The sequence below is a fragment of the Chamaea fasciata genome, unplaced genomic scaffold (assembly GCF_029207755.1).
Source record: "Chamaea fasciata isolate MVZ Bird 193981 ecotype frontalis unplaced genomic scaffold, bChaFas1.0.hap1 SCAF_16, whole genome shotgun sequence".
NCBI classification, from domain to species: Eukaryota; Metazoa; Chordata; class Aves; order Passeriformes; family Sylviidae; genus Chamaea; species Chamaea fasciata.
In genome coordinates, this window is record NW_027094101.1 from 5171392 (window position 1) to 5186642 (window position 15251).

Here is a 15251-nt window from a genome sequence, read left to right on the forward strand (position 1 = left end):
TATATACTGGCAGTCTTCACCCACCCCAATGCTACCACATGTTTACTGCAGCTCTGACGTGCAAGACCACCCTTCCATATTTACCTTCCTTTGTGGCCAAGCATGTGAGTGCAGAATACCAACCACTGTGATCCACGAGGAGCTTGTGGCAGGGCTTGTGTTGTGGTGACAGCTGTCCTAAAAGGTAGATTTTTTTGTGGTAGGTGGAAGTATGCTTGGCATTTTTTGTATGCCAATGGAGAGGAATGGGGTCGAATTTGTGTCTAAACATGGCAAAGTGAAAGATGGGAGCACCAGGTAAAACTAGCGAAAATAAAGAAGTGTAAGTGCCCATTAACACATTATGTATCTTCGCTGTTGGTGGAAAAGGCTAAGAATTATCTGTAAAAATCCATTAAAAAATCCGTCTCCTGCTGTGGAATTCTGCTTTGTGTTTTACTGGCTCCTATGAAGTCCTTATCACCAGAGTATAAACCATTTCACTTCTGAAACATCATAAAATTGCTGCCATTGAAGCCCTGGTAATTAAAACCTCTTTGAGACCACAGAGCTTGTAAGCAACATGAGAAAATTTCTAAAGCTGTTTTTTACGGAGCTCTGATTAGAAACTCTTTCCAGATATGGGCAGATGAAATGTTCTAGAGACAATCTCAAGGCAATCTTAACTCATGTAGCATTGATTTACTGGGGAGCTCGCAGCTCAGAATAGGCTTTGATGGCAATATCTTATCTCTTTGAATCTGATAAATTCTGAGGACAGATGTATTGCTCCAATTAACATAAATATACACTGCAGATAGCAAGGAGGAAAATAACAAGTCTGAGAAAACAAGTCCTCCTTAATGCCACCTCCAGTACACTGCGCACTGCAGGGGCAGGCTCCATGCTAATTGTAGGACCAACAAGCAAGTTCCAAGGAAATAAATGTATCCCGGGAGGCCCCATGACATGTCTGAGCTCTTTCCAGAGGTGATTTTTACACTCTAATTAACATCTGTCACCAGTCTCTTCGCTCATCTCTTCTTGGGGAAGAAAACTCCTCTGTGGCCTCGTGTTTGGTGAGGCATGGGGCAAACTGGAATCATTAGGCTGGATTTCTGAATTGCTGGATGGGAGTGGTTTTGCTGTGTATTTACATGTTAAAGGCCCGTGCATTTGGAGAAGAAACTGAAGATATCTGTAACTTCTTTACAGTGCAGGTGGCTGAGCACAGGGGCAGTGCTCAGAGAGGGTGTGGAGTCTCCTTCCCTGGGATATCCAGAATGTGTCTGGGCACAGTCCTGAGCAGTGTGCTCTGGGGAAACCTCCCTGAGCAAGGAGGCTGGACTAGATGACCCCCAGTGGTCCCTCCACCCTGACCCACTCTGTGGTGAGGCTGCATTCCTGCAGAGGTCCAAGCCATCCTTTCAGGCCATCCTGAGGAAAACTCTTCCCCTGCACAGGCCACTCTGGCGGAGCAGGTGTCCCATGGGGTGGGAGTTGTCCCTCTTGATTTTCATATGTTGGGTATCCACAGCACAGGCTATTGATCTAGGTCTTGGACTTGGGGAGAAAGTGAGGGAAAAGGGAGGCTGAGAACTGCACTGAGAGCACAACAACCATCTGACAAATTAATAAAGGCAAGGCCGTCCAGTCTCTGCGAGCCTCCAGTAAAACAGCTGAAACACTACCTGAAAAACAATTGCTGATGTCTTCTCTAACACCACAACCCTTTCAAAAGTCTTTTTAGAGCAGACAGCAATGGTCAGAAGATATTTGTTGGAGCTATCCCTCAAAACCGTGCAAAGACAGTCAAGCCAGAGGTTGCTCTGTCCAACTCTCTTGACAACAATAACATGAGGATGAAAAGCAAAGCATTTCCAGGTGACTGGTCAAAGGTTGCTTGTGCCATGCTGTGTCATGGGGCAGGACACAGAGAAAAGGTCCAGCTGCTCACGTGTCTTTCCATCACATGACAAAATGGGTGTAAGGAAATGTGGGAGAGGGGGTAATGAGAAAAACATGGCAATTCCATAAACTTTCTCAGGTGCCTTGCTTGGCACTGGCCTAGTGCCAATCAAGAGCAGAGGGAGATTTAGTAAAGCTGGTTGAAACCTGGAGTTTCCCTTTGAAGCCCGGGATATTACAATCTTCTGATTATTTCTTTTTTTGTACATTACCGGAAAAAGAACAAGAAAGGCTGAAATTTCCTGTGAAATTGAAATCCTGAGTGATTTTGCCCTGATAGCATCAGAACATCTTCTTTGCAAAGATTTGTTTCAACATGCCTGCAGTCCTCACAAAGTGACAATGCTTCATGTCTGTGGAATTGTTTAGAGTTTTATAAAAACACAAATTCAACAGGAACCTTTTGTTTTCATCAAAATGATGGTTCTCGGTAACTTCACCCCAAAAAACCAGCCTGTTTCCTTTCTAAACACAGCTTTCCTTCATTGAGGAGGCACACTCTGCTGGAAAATGTCCACAATCCCAAGTCCATTTCCAGTGAAGCCTGTTGCAGAGAAGCCTTGCAAGCTCTCACGAGTTTGCAGGAGCCTCACCACGGACATGGCATGGCAGTTCCAAGCTGTTTAATCTTTTGTCTAAATATAAATAGATGAGTGAATATCAGTAATTTCCTCTGTCCCCCTGGCTGTAGGGGGTTTATCTGTGTAAGGGAAGGCTTTAGGATTAGGGCCAGTCATTGGGGCCCTTTCCAGGCTATCTGCTCAGGAAGGCTCATGAGCTGTTCAGAGATAACACCCGGCTCATGCTTGGCCTGATCAGCCGTGCTCCAAAGGGCATCCCACACCAAACCAAACTGATTGAAAGAAACAACAACTCAGCTGTTCCCTGCCTGCTGCTTCTGGGGTGACATGGGAGTTTTCCCATGAGGCTGAACTGACTGCAAGGGCCTTTTTCTTCCGTTTGGCTGTATGGGCCAACTTTCCATGTCTTTCATTCCCTGATGGTTTGGGACCCACAGGTGAGCAGAAGGCACCTTTTCCCCAGAAACCTGACTAGCCCAGTAAAACTGGAAGTTGTGGGTGATTTCTTCAAGAGAGATCTCCTGGAGTTTCGTGCCAGTTTACTGCACTTGGCTCTTATTGGCCATGGTCACTGCCCTAATCTTTTCCCATAAGTTTTATCAGTGTTTTCCTTTTCATCAGAAATGTCTTCTTTCTCTCCCTCTTGATCTATGGCAGGTCACTCGCCTACCAAACATTCAGCAAAAAAGGGTGAGCATTCCCCCCGATGAACTTGGATCCACATTTCTTCCCAGTCTCCACACTCTCCTCATCTGACCCCAGTTTCTTCTTTCCCTGTCCAAGTCCTATAGCTAAAAAAAACCAACTCTATCAGAGGGGCTGGCTGACACAAGCAGATAAAGACGACACAGCTCACAAGGGAAACTTGGGAGGGAAGCCCTGAAGTTTGCACTACACAGGGAACTAAACTTTATCAAAATAAAATGCATCCCTCCAAAAGAAAAGCTCTTGTGGGATCCCATTACCCCATAAGGATTAAAACCTGTGCTTAAGCTCAGCAGTTCTCTGGCTTGGTAATGTCATAATTTAGAAGTTCACTGAGTTACAGCTATTTGCAGTTTTTAGACTGAACTGTCCTTTCATCTCTGCAATCTCATGCAGCCCCTTAGCATTGTGGATTACAGGCACACCACTATAAATAACTGAGCCTTTGCATGTCAGCTGGTACAAATACCAGCCACTTCGAACAATCTGACCTTTCCTGGGGATTCTGACCAAACTGCAGAGGAAGACAGCTAATATCTTCCAGGATTTTCCATGATTAAGGTATATATATAAAAATTTCTGGCTGTTTGTGTGTGCTCCAAATGCTTTCTGGCTTGTTTAATCTGGCTGTGGCACTTTGTTCTGTGGTTAAAAAAACGAAAGTAACATCCCAGTTAATGATTTTTGATGAAGCCCATTATTCTCACAGCTATTTTTAAACACCATGGAAGGCAAATCGATCTAACACACCTACAAGACTAATATTTTAATAAACGAATAGAGACAGTGGGCTAAATCCATGGTATTTTTCCTCTGAATTCTTCTTTTTAAATGAAACCCTGTGAGGTTACCTTGGCATTCCTTTGCACGAAGGAAGCAAAACCTAGAAAATAAACTGCTGCTGCTGTCTCCTGAATTTTGTCTGTGTTTTTAAGTGGGAAACAAAATAGAAAACGGCTTCATCTTCATAATTAGCCAAAGCTGATGAAGGATGTTCCTGTAGAAGGTATTAAATGATCATGAGATTTCCCCTTCTTCTACGCACCTGTTAAATGGAATCTGATAATGCCTCTCCCTTATTAATATCTTATGAGAAAAGTCAGAGGGGATGCATCCTTGATCAAGAGATATCCATTTTGTGCTTACTGCTTTAGTTCTTTCTGGAACACAGAGTGAATGAAGCTTCTGTGAGAAACTGAAGACATTGGGCCCAGGTTCAACCATTTTAACCAGAAAAATAATGAGAGAAGGTAATAAAATATGGAAAATTATCTAGAGTGTGGCTTGCTTCCTAACTTTGCCAGAAGTTGCACTGAAATTTCAAGAGGCTTTTTCATATCTGGCATCCCCCCATTCATTTACACTGTAGCTGAGAGCTTTACCCCAGCTGCCCCATTCAAGGAATCAGAGCAAAAATCAGTTTTCACCCACTGGGAGAAACTGGGCAAACCATTAGACTGTTCCCAGAGTGAGGGCCTATCCAACAGGAGCTAGAGTGGCTGTCTCTAGCTCACCAGATTTGTGAGGTTTCTTAAGCAACCTCACAATCCCTCCTGAGCATTGTGCATCTCAACTAGAGACAAGTTTCAAGACAAAAAAAATTCCAAAATATATTCAGAGGGCAGAAATGTATCTTGGTCTAAAATACATTTTGGATTTTCACCATGCCCTGTCACAAGGTTTGCTCTCCTCTTTATTTTGCTCTTTTTCAGGTCTAGACACATTTCCTGTTGCTATAGTTAGTGGGGAGATGCTCAAGAGCACAAATCCTCATTCTGTAGCATCAATATGTCTGAGCCTGAAAGATGGATTTCCTGTCATGTCCTTATATCAACTCTTAAGCTGCCCACAAGTAAGTGAAGCAGTGTGATAGTGAGAGAGTTTTTGATGGTCTGTTGCGGCAGAGTAGAGCTGGAGTACATGAAATTATTGCCACATTATCAAGTGCCTCCAAAAGTGTATTGTCTTCTAATGAGGAGATGAGGATGTGAAATTTGAAAAGCCTTTCACAAGTTTAAAAATGCAATAGGTTTGAAGGACATCAATGAGGAAAGGTGAGGAAGCACTCAAGGGAAAGGCCATCAGCTGGAATACCTCCCCATCTCCCTGCATTGCTTTCCCTGCTCCCCAGAACGAGCAGGCAAACCTGCTCCTTTCCCCATCTTCCAGGGAAAACTCACAGAGAGCCTCAACTCATCCCTGAGCTGAGCAGCCCACAGCCAATGCGGACATTTATTTCTCAACATAGCTGTTCCCATCCAAGCTGCACTTTCTCACAGTCTGTGTTGTGCTGAACAAGTGAGTGGCTGTGCACTGACGTTTGCCCTTCGCAGTGAAAAAATGATCTTTTCAGGTGCATTTCTCAGGCTGCCCCTGCAGATCGAGCAGGAGCTGTGGTAGAGAGCACAGAGCAGCCCCATGACTGGCATTAGCCGTGCTCACCCTATTAAAGGCAGCTGTTAGAAAAGGAGAGTTACTGAATGTCAATTAAAATGCTCTAGTGATTTAAGTGGGAGACGTCCATGCACCGCTCTGTAACGCTACACCCCTCCCTGTCCAGTTAACAGCACTGCTCTCACAGAAGCCCCTAGTAGGTCAATTTATGCAACAGCATTGACAGTGACCTTAAGGAGGGATCATTAAACTATTCTCCTCTCCTGGGACCCGTAACTCTATCTGCTCTCCCAGCAGGAGAGCATGAGGCAAGGCAGGGAGGGAAGGAGCAGCTCATTGACCACCCAGAAATTACTTGGTTGGCCCTGATTTTTCTTCGGTGCACATCCTAAGGAGAAAAGTGAGAAAAGCTAAACAAAGCAGGCCCCTTGGTACCTGTAGGGGGTAAGAGTTTCCCAGAGTCTGACAGCAGAACCAGAAGGATTTCCCTCTTGATGGAGCAGGCAGCACTCTGCAGACTGGCCTGGGGCTGAGTGCAAGGGATGCTCCTGCACTGCCACGGCCAGGGGGGACAGCAGGGCCCTTGCTCTCACAGAGCCACTCTTGTCACACAGGGCTCTGTGGGACACTGCTCCCCTGCCCCCAGCAGCCAAGGCCAGCACCAGAACCCAGCAGGGAAACACAGCAAAGGGCTGGGAGAGGATGAGATGTGCCCAGGGCAGCAACGTGCCAGCTGTGCCTGGGAACTTTCGGGAAAGGATTACTTTTGTCACTTGTCTCATCCCAGACACACTGCACAGCTGAGCTGAGAGCTTTTAATGGTCCCTTGACTCCGAGCCTGCAGATACAGAGAGATAGAGAGCACAATAAACTTTCAAAATATGATCTAACTGCATAACGCATCAAATGTGTATCTTAACTGTATCCAGCGGAGCTGAATGGAAACAAACACACCATTTCAAATCAGACCACACACAGCAAGATAGTGCACATGACTAATTTTGATGACTGATTTCGAATAAATAATGTACCAAGATTAGTAGATGCACTGTAATAATTTTCATTCCACTCCTTTAATTAACTTCTCATTGAGAATCCAATTGAAAGCAGCTAATAAAATGTTTGCTTTTTGCTCCTTAGATTTAAAATACGTCCTCTCCTTTCCAAAAACAGGGAGAAATTGTATGAAACTTGGGAAAATGTCCTGCTTGCTGCCATTCAAAATAGTGCCAGTGTTACAGCTCTCAGCAGTGTGGCAAAGGAAGACATAACAGGTGTAGATAAGGAGTGGGAAGAGTACAGTATTATGGTCTCTGCACGTTGTAAATTGCTATGGGAACCAAACAGTTTTGTTCTAGATCAGTTTTGCCACCTACACAAAAGGGGAATAAGACACAGATAACCCTACAGCTGAGTTCTGTTCTTCTGATGCCTGGCAATGTTTAAATGAACTCATGAAGGAAGTGCTGAGTAGTGAAAGACAAATGACCTTTTCCATCTGGGAAAGGTCTTAAAATCTTAAAGCTGCAATGCCTGTGTTTATCAAAAGAGAAAGAAGAGAAAATGCAGGTGAGGGAGAGAGAAGCCAAATCCCTGCTGTCTGAATTCAAAGAGGATTTAAAAAAGCTAGTGACCTTCAGGAAATTGATCCTGGTGTTGATGGATCACTATATGTAGGATGCAAACTAATAGGTCAGCTGCTGCCTCTTCACTGTATAAAAGGTGAGATTTCCTACCCCTCCAAAGACAGAAACTTTAAACGGCTTTGAGTGAAGTCATTTTAACATTTATTACGCCATCTCCAGGGGTTTTCAAACTATTTTGCAAATAAGACAGGCAGGTAGGGCAGATAAATCCTCCCATCCTGTCATTACTGATGATAAAGTTGATACAGAGGGATGTGACAGGACTTGTCCCAAAAAGCCTCACCAAGAGGGACCCTCACTGCTTGTGTCTCAGGTATGTGATTAACCACCAACCTCCTTTCCCTTTTAACAAGTTTCATCAGCTTTCACGCTGGAACTCTGCAGAATCACAGATTTCACATATTTTTTTAAACACTAAGCCATCAGTAAGTCCAGGTTTACTCAAAACACTGCCCAGGGTCTCTTTATAAGTCTATAAACCAGGGAGGACCAATTCGTGACCTTGGCCTGGGATTCAAGTTTTAAAGGAACAGTGAAATTGAGGAAATTTTTTTCATTACTTTTATTTTCATACTTAGTTCCCATATTCTACACTTGAAAGTGCCTGAAGGGCCTGCGTGAAAGACAACTTGCAGATTTCCAAAGCCTTTTTCCATTTCAGCCCTGATCCCAAATTTTGACTCATCTAAGTCTGGCAGCCTCTCCATACCGCATTTGCAATATTCACATCTTGGATATTATTTGGATTGGACTTTCCAAGACACATTAGCACCCAAAGTCAGGTTTACAATCTCCATTTGTAATGGGTACAGCCCCTCTGTCACACCTTGGTGTGGGACAGCAAAATCCTGCAACAGTGTCAAACCTGGGTAGAGGAAGTTAATAAAAGAGAACAGGAAAAGAAAAAAATAAATAGTAAAAGGATTACCTGCTGCATGGAAAGCTTCCCAAGATTCAGCATGATATGGGAAAGAATTCATAATCCCAGGTTTCATTCAGACCATTTCTGGGAACAAAGGCACCTGTATTAAAATCAGTGGTGTTGACTTTGGCAAACCACAGTCAAATAGAACAGAAAAGATTAGAAAAAGATGGCACAAATCTGATTCTCCCTGGGCATAAAATTCTTGGGGCTTCACACATTGTCTCTACCCTTCCCACATACATCTTGGCATGACCTGGTACCTTTTGTTTTGCACCACATCTCCTTTGATTGAGTGAAATGTCTTTAAGATGGCAACAGGGAGAGTATTAAAGTGAGAGAGAGCATTCTAGCTGGAGCAAACAGGCTTCACAGGGGCAGCCCTCCTATCTGCCAAGTCTCACCACAGCCTCCTGACCCCTGGACCCTTCTGGAACCCACTCTGAGAAAAACTCAGTCATATGCTTTGTTAATTTCAAACTAAAAACCGACAAGAAGACAACCAGAGTTAATAGCACTCATTCAAATTAGAAGTTCTTCTGTATATGGGAAAAGCCCTTGGCTGGGTTTCTCTCAGCTGGAAATGCACAGAGCTCTGAGCTCTCTGTCCATGTGCTGTTCCACAGCAGCTGAGCACCTTCCTCAGCACCTCTTTCAAAAGACAGAGAGAAAAAAAAGATGGGAAACAGAATAAATACTGGAATCATTCCATAAAATGTCATTAAGATAAGAATAGCTAGAGATAAGAGCTAGTAAGAAGAAATGGGGGATTGGCACAGGATCCCTTCACAAGGCATGGAACAACTGGAGACCATTCCTGGAAATCAAACTGTACCACCTTCACATGCCCCCAGGGCCCAGAGCATTTTACCAGCAGAAAAAAGTCCTACCAGCTGAAAGTGCCATTGCTGAACTGCTGAAGCAGGGAGCAAAGAAAAATGGCTATTTGGGACAAAAAGATTAAAAAAAAACATGAGTATTTTGAAAGGGCAGGAGGAATTTCTGGTAGGCAGAGTGTAACTGGCCAGGTTGGTCCGTGGCCAGACCATGGAGGTTAGTCATCTCCTTCTGTCAAAAGTGCCATCAGATCTTCAGTGACTAGGAGCATTCAGGGTTTATGTCGAAGCCAGAAGATGGATAGCAGTGCTAAAAAGGAAACATCAGAGGCGAGTATGATCATAAACAGGGAGGATATGCAAGATATCTTCCAGATAGAGGAAGGAAAACTGGAGCTGTAGGCACTGTCCAAAACAAACAGGAGTCACCATGAGTGGATGGGGGTCATTCCAGGCTACTATGTGAATTACATCAGAGCCAGCGTTGCCCTCCACACGGCTTCATAAAGTTTGGCTTTAACACTTGAATGGCAGTGGCAGAACAACACAAAAATGTTGCACCCACAAGGAAAGCCAAGAAGGAAACTCAAGGAGATAGAAGTTAGGAGTCCAATTTCACCTGAGGGAACAATTAAGAATTATTTATCGAGGATGAACTAATGGATCTTTATTTTTAGAGGAGAGCGTTGGGGAATTTTAAGAGTTTCCCGCTCTTAGCTTGTATTTCAATAATAAATAACTGTCTGAGTTCTGGGGAATGTTCAAGATAGCAGTTCATGCAGTTGCAGGCAGGCCACAAGAAACAGTTTTCAAAATCAAAATAATAAGCAGCCTTCCTGGAGCCAATTCAGATGTTCTGACATCTCTTCAGAAAACACTCAGGTAGATAATTTCACCTATTGTTGTTAATGGGGTCTGTCCAGTTAAGTTAGAGGACATTTCTGAAGCTACAGCATTGATCTGTAATGCATCATTCAGCAAGAAAGTCTGCAACTGTGTAAAATAAATCCTGCAAAAATAATCCTGATGGATTTTCAGCCATCAACAGACTGAAGGAGCCTGGTTATAAATGCACCTGTATAGAAGTTTCTCTACAGCTGAAAGAAGGGTTGAAAATCAAATCTCATGCCTTTCATCTGCTGGAAACTTCTAAGTAAAATGCAGACCCACAAAGCTAGCCCTAATTATTTACTTTAAAAACAACATGCACTTTGTCTTGAGCACAGCCTTTTACTCTGCCTGTGAGCTATTTCTGGGGACTGTGTCTTTGGCTCTGCACTCCACAGACACACCGCAGCAAAAGGTCAGTCATGAGTTAACATCAGAGCTGAAAGGCAGCGAAGAGCCCTGCCAATCAGACTTGCTCCTGACCACTGACTGTTCAAAGAGCAGAGTGGGGCTAGATGCTAATGCATGTGGTCCTTCAAATGCATAGTAGACAAATAGCTTCCTAAAGGCTGTGATGAGCCGGGCTCATTTACTCTGCATCCCCACACTCCTGCTCTGTGGTGTTTAACAAGCAGCAGGAGCACTGACAGCTGCCCAACAGGGCCCTCTGCACACTCAGCACCGAGGCCATACGTGTAGCCACTGGAGAGGAAAAGAGATGTAAAAAGCACAGTCGGGGGTGACTTACTCAAAAAAAAAAGCAATGTCATTTGCAATGCTGTATGATTCCAGTCAGTTCCATAATTTTCCAAAGTTATCCTTGAATTCTCAGGAACAGCTCCAGAACATCAATTCACTTTGCAGCATGAAAGATGTTCTCTTCCAGAGCATCAAAGTCATAAACACCGGGAAAACTCATGATCTTTGTTATCTTCATTGGAAAGGTGCTTACTGGAATGCCAGACCTTGTCTGAAGAAAATACACCTTTTTTTGACACATCCAGCTCATGTTTTTCTCTGCCTCACCACAGCATTCTTGGCCAGTACTGGAGTCCATCAGGGCAGAACACTGCATTTCCATCCGTAACTCACAAACTGACAGAGCGACTGATTTTCTTTTCAGATATCAAAACAACTTTGACAGGGTTCACAGAAAGAAATCTGTGTAGATAAATGCAGAGACACAGATTGAGAGACTTCTTCTATCCCTCAGTGTCCTTCAATCAATGCCACCCCTGAAGATCAGCAGGGTTGATAGCACAGCAAGCAAATCGGGCAGTTGTGAACACCCTTTATCTAAGAAATAACTGCACATACTCAGGCAGCTACTTGTGAAGGACATTCATTGCTCTGGGACCAAATCGCTGAAACACTTAGCATATTCTTAAGTCACATATGTCCCACAAGTGAAGTGTGTCCTTGGCAGGAAGCTGAATCTGAACAGACTTAAACACTTGTTTAAGTATGAGCACACACGTAAGTGTCTCACTGAATTGTGGCGGTGTTGACATTTGTATTGCTAGCCCACGTGTCAAACACAAGCATTTATTAGTTCTTTCTCTGTCCCCATTTACTTTTTCTTTTGCACTGGTGCCTCCATAAAGAGAAGTTGTGCTTCATACCAAGTAGGCACAACTAATCAGTCTATTTTAATAAAGAGAGAGATTAGGTGAGAAGGACAATGGTGAGTGTGGAATTGGAGAGAGATGTCAATGTGCTGTTTTCAAAGCCCCTAATTTTTTTTGAAGCGTTGTATTTTAGCACTTGGCACCAGTGCTTATGCAAAAATAAGACATTGGGCTCAGTAGCTTTGAGTTACAATTTTTGTTTAAAATTTCAAGTAAGTTAAACTTAATGGAAAGTCAGGGATATTTCAGGTATTAAAAGGAAAGTTTCCTCTTTTAAGCAAAAAAGCCAGAGATCGGGAAATGTTACTTTCTTTTCCTCAATATATACCAGTGATGCTGTTGTACTCTCAAAACTTCATATGCTTTTCATTCCTCTTGGTTGAGCTGCCACAATCCACCAAATGACACTTCAGCCCAGTGTCAGTTTGAGGGCTCCAGCTACAGCTAAGGCTCAGCCACAATTCATCAGGATCAGATGGCAGCCAGTCCCAAATGCACCTCCTGAGACTGGACACTGCTCACCCATCATGGAGCAAAAACAATCATCTGAAGCTGCCCACCTGCTCCAGGGCCACTCTGTCAAATACGATACTTCAGGGGCTGACACCTCCCTGTCATACTGATTTTTTGGATGTTGACAAAGTGCTTTGAGTGAACATCTGTTGCTGCTACTCCACTGTGGTCTCCTTCAGACTGTCCAGAAGCAAAGATGAAAACACGTTTTCGTGCCTCCCTCCTGCCTGCTCCACCTGAGAAGCCCTCTGCACTTCCTCTGGGCTGCTGAGCAGCTGTGACCAAATGAACCTTATGCCCTTCTCTCTCTGAACATCAGTTTAATTCTCAGCTCTTTGCTCTCTGAATCCCCATCACCAGTGGCATTCCTCTGGATTTCTAGCTGTGCATATATATATATATATATATATATATATATATATATATGTGTGTGTGTGTGTGTGCTTTCATATAAATATCCCAGGACCAATGGGAAATTACACCATTTGTTTTGCATTATGGAAATGGTGAAGAAACAAACAAACAAACAAACAAAATTAATCTGGCTGTAGGTCACAGAGAGAAGCTCCAAGGTTGGGTGTTTCACTGGACAGGAGTGTGCTGAGATACTGAGACTGGATAAGGGTCCTGGTCAGTTAAAGCAACATGTTGGAAGCAGTGGGTTGCTGCCTTTTGTCCTCCCTGTTGTGGCTGTTTGCCTCCTGCAAGCCCCTTAGAGCCATGAACACTGTTTCATAGCTCTAGCATTTTCTCATTATTCTGGTTTTGGGCTTTGGGTGGGATTTCACTCTTCCTGTCTTTTTCCAGTTCTGCAAGCAAAAAAAAATTCCCTTTCTGAACAGCTTCAGTGTACCTGGGTGAGTCAAAAAATGACGTGGAAGGCTCCACCACTGTGTGAGGCTACTGTAAGAGAGAAGTGGACAGGGTCAGGAAGGAGGGTTAGGCTGGGTGATGTAGGAAAGGGCAGTCCATTTGTGTTCCTGCTAACAGTTAACCTGTGGGAAGTCACCAGGGTCAGTCCTCACTCTGGATCTCAGCCTCTTCGGACTGCAGAAGTGAAAACTCAAACCAAAACTGCTGCCCTCTTGAGTTTCGCGCTCAGATATGGTATCAGCCCCTCGTTTCCAGAGATGACAGCAATCAGAGGACTGTAGCTGATTCTTTCTCCCAACAGCCTCTTGCTTTAATGCGCACCTTCTCTGCAGCTGAGATGCAGCTGCCCCTCTGGACTGGTGACACTCAGGCTCATGCACAAAGCTTACACACAGTGTCACTCTAAATAATGACAGCAATGCAATCACAGCTACCTGCAGGATAGATGTATCCTCAGTACAGCAGCTCCCAGAAGTTCAAAGCTTTGCCTGAGCAGAGTACACGAAGGCTCTGTGTGTTAACTAATCAGTGTTTCCATCTCTATGTGATCATTTGCTAAATTGCCATAAAAGTGGCACCACCAGCACCGAAGATGACACCCTTCTGTCTGGGTGCTGTAATCACACTGGATGCCTCTGAGCAGACTGCACAGCAAACGGGCACTGGAGATTTTAAATATCTCAGTTTTCATCATCAAACATCAAGAGCTAGTTCCTGTTTCCTCCTCAGTCACCTCTCCTGACGCCACCAGGCTATTGATGCAATGCTGAGTGATATGTGGCAGCATGTTGCTCTCAGCGAAGATTAATTATTTCTTTTTTAAGACTCCTACATCCCCCATCCCCTCTGGGTCTCTCAGTTGGTAGAGTAGCGTGTCAAAAACTAATGGGAAGGTGTGAGACGTGACATGACTTTATGAGAAAATAAAATTAGGGACAGGGGAGATGGAATTTGGATTTTGACAATGGACTTTGTTTTTCTGTTTGTTTCTTCCCCTTAAGAATATGTTTCTATTTTTATAGCTGAACTCATTACTGTGATTCATGCTGTAATTACTGCAGGAAATCGGGAGGGACGGCACCTGTGCTGGACCACGAGGGAGCCCAAGTGTTGCTGGTTCCTCCCCACACTGACTAATCCCCTTTGTCTGCTGTGCACAAACTCCAGTACCTGCCTGAAACCCCTTCAGCCCTCAGATTTCCACTCACAGCTGTCTCCAGAGTGTCGCAAGGAAAGATGATGGATGGGCAGACTTTTATTTCCATTAGAATGGAGCCAACTGAATATTTCCAACAGCTTTATTAAAAATACTAGTTCTTGCTTTGCTTAATCTTGAAAAATGTGACATGTTCCTGCAGCTGAGTTTGCATTTTGTCTGGGAAATGAATGCCTGAGGTGGAATGATTTTCTGGAGGAGCAGAGCATGAAGCAGTTTAGTTGTCTTCCCTTCCACAGGCAGAGAGGGTCCAGCTTGGAGAAAGAAGCTGATAGCCCAGAGCTGCCATCTCCCCAGGGGTCTGTACTTCTGGTTTTTGGGAACGTGACCCCTGAAATCCAACAGCAAAGGCAGTCAGACTGGGCAAACTGGAGGCCTCCCTCATCTCAGCCTCACTGCTCCACTCCCTGACTGTCTCTGAGCCCTGAGGAGTGTTGCCCTCTCTCCTCAGGGTTTCTGTCACCCCTGCTGTTGGCACACTGCTCATGACCCATGGCTGGCATCACTTACAGAAGACTTTTGGAAGAGAGTACTGAACTGTTTGTGTTCAATGGGATGGGGTGGAAGGAGGGAAACTAATTAGAAACACAGGAGGCTGTCAGGTTTGGGTGAATCACTGCTTCATCATCACAGTGCCTGCGTAAATAAAACTGCCCAAAGAATAGAGTTTGTCCAAGGTTTTTCTTCTCTTACATTGCTTTTCCTATTTCCCTCTCGTTTTCCCAGAAATAGAAAATGACATTTATTTTTATGGACAGCAGGATCTTATGGCTATTCCCCTGTGACGGAGTAATCTGAACACAATTATGTTCTGTTGACAAAAAGTGATAAAAGTGTATTGTGTCAACACTCTGAACAAACAGATTTGTCATCTTCTCTACTCCCAAATAATAGAAACAGAATTAGAAAATGCTCTGACAGACTCTACCGTTTTCAATGGTTAGATAAGCACCAGCTCTGTGCTTGGTTACTGCACTCACAACTCTCCCTCTTCCAGAAAAATCTGCCTGGCTGTGTTTTAAATTCAAGTGTAAATTTTCCTTTGATGGACTTCTTTTGGCAGCTTATAGCTTATATGCTCTGAAGTAATTTGACCTAAGTT

General features: G+C 44.0%; 1 long non-coding RNA gene across 1 annotated transcript; it reads left to right on the forward strand.

Moving 5' to 3' along the window:
• Nucleotides 1-3719: 3719 nt before the first annotated feature.
• LOC136297949 (uncharacterized) lies at nt 3720-14799 on the forward strand. The gene is made up of 3 exons (XR_010723250.1): nt 3720-3794; nt 4946-5085; nt 13995-14799. It is a non-coding gene; the product is annotated as an uncharacterized lncRNA (long non-coding RNA).
• Nucleotides 14800-15251: the final 452 nt, after the last annotated feature.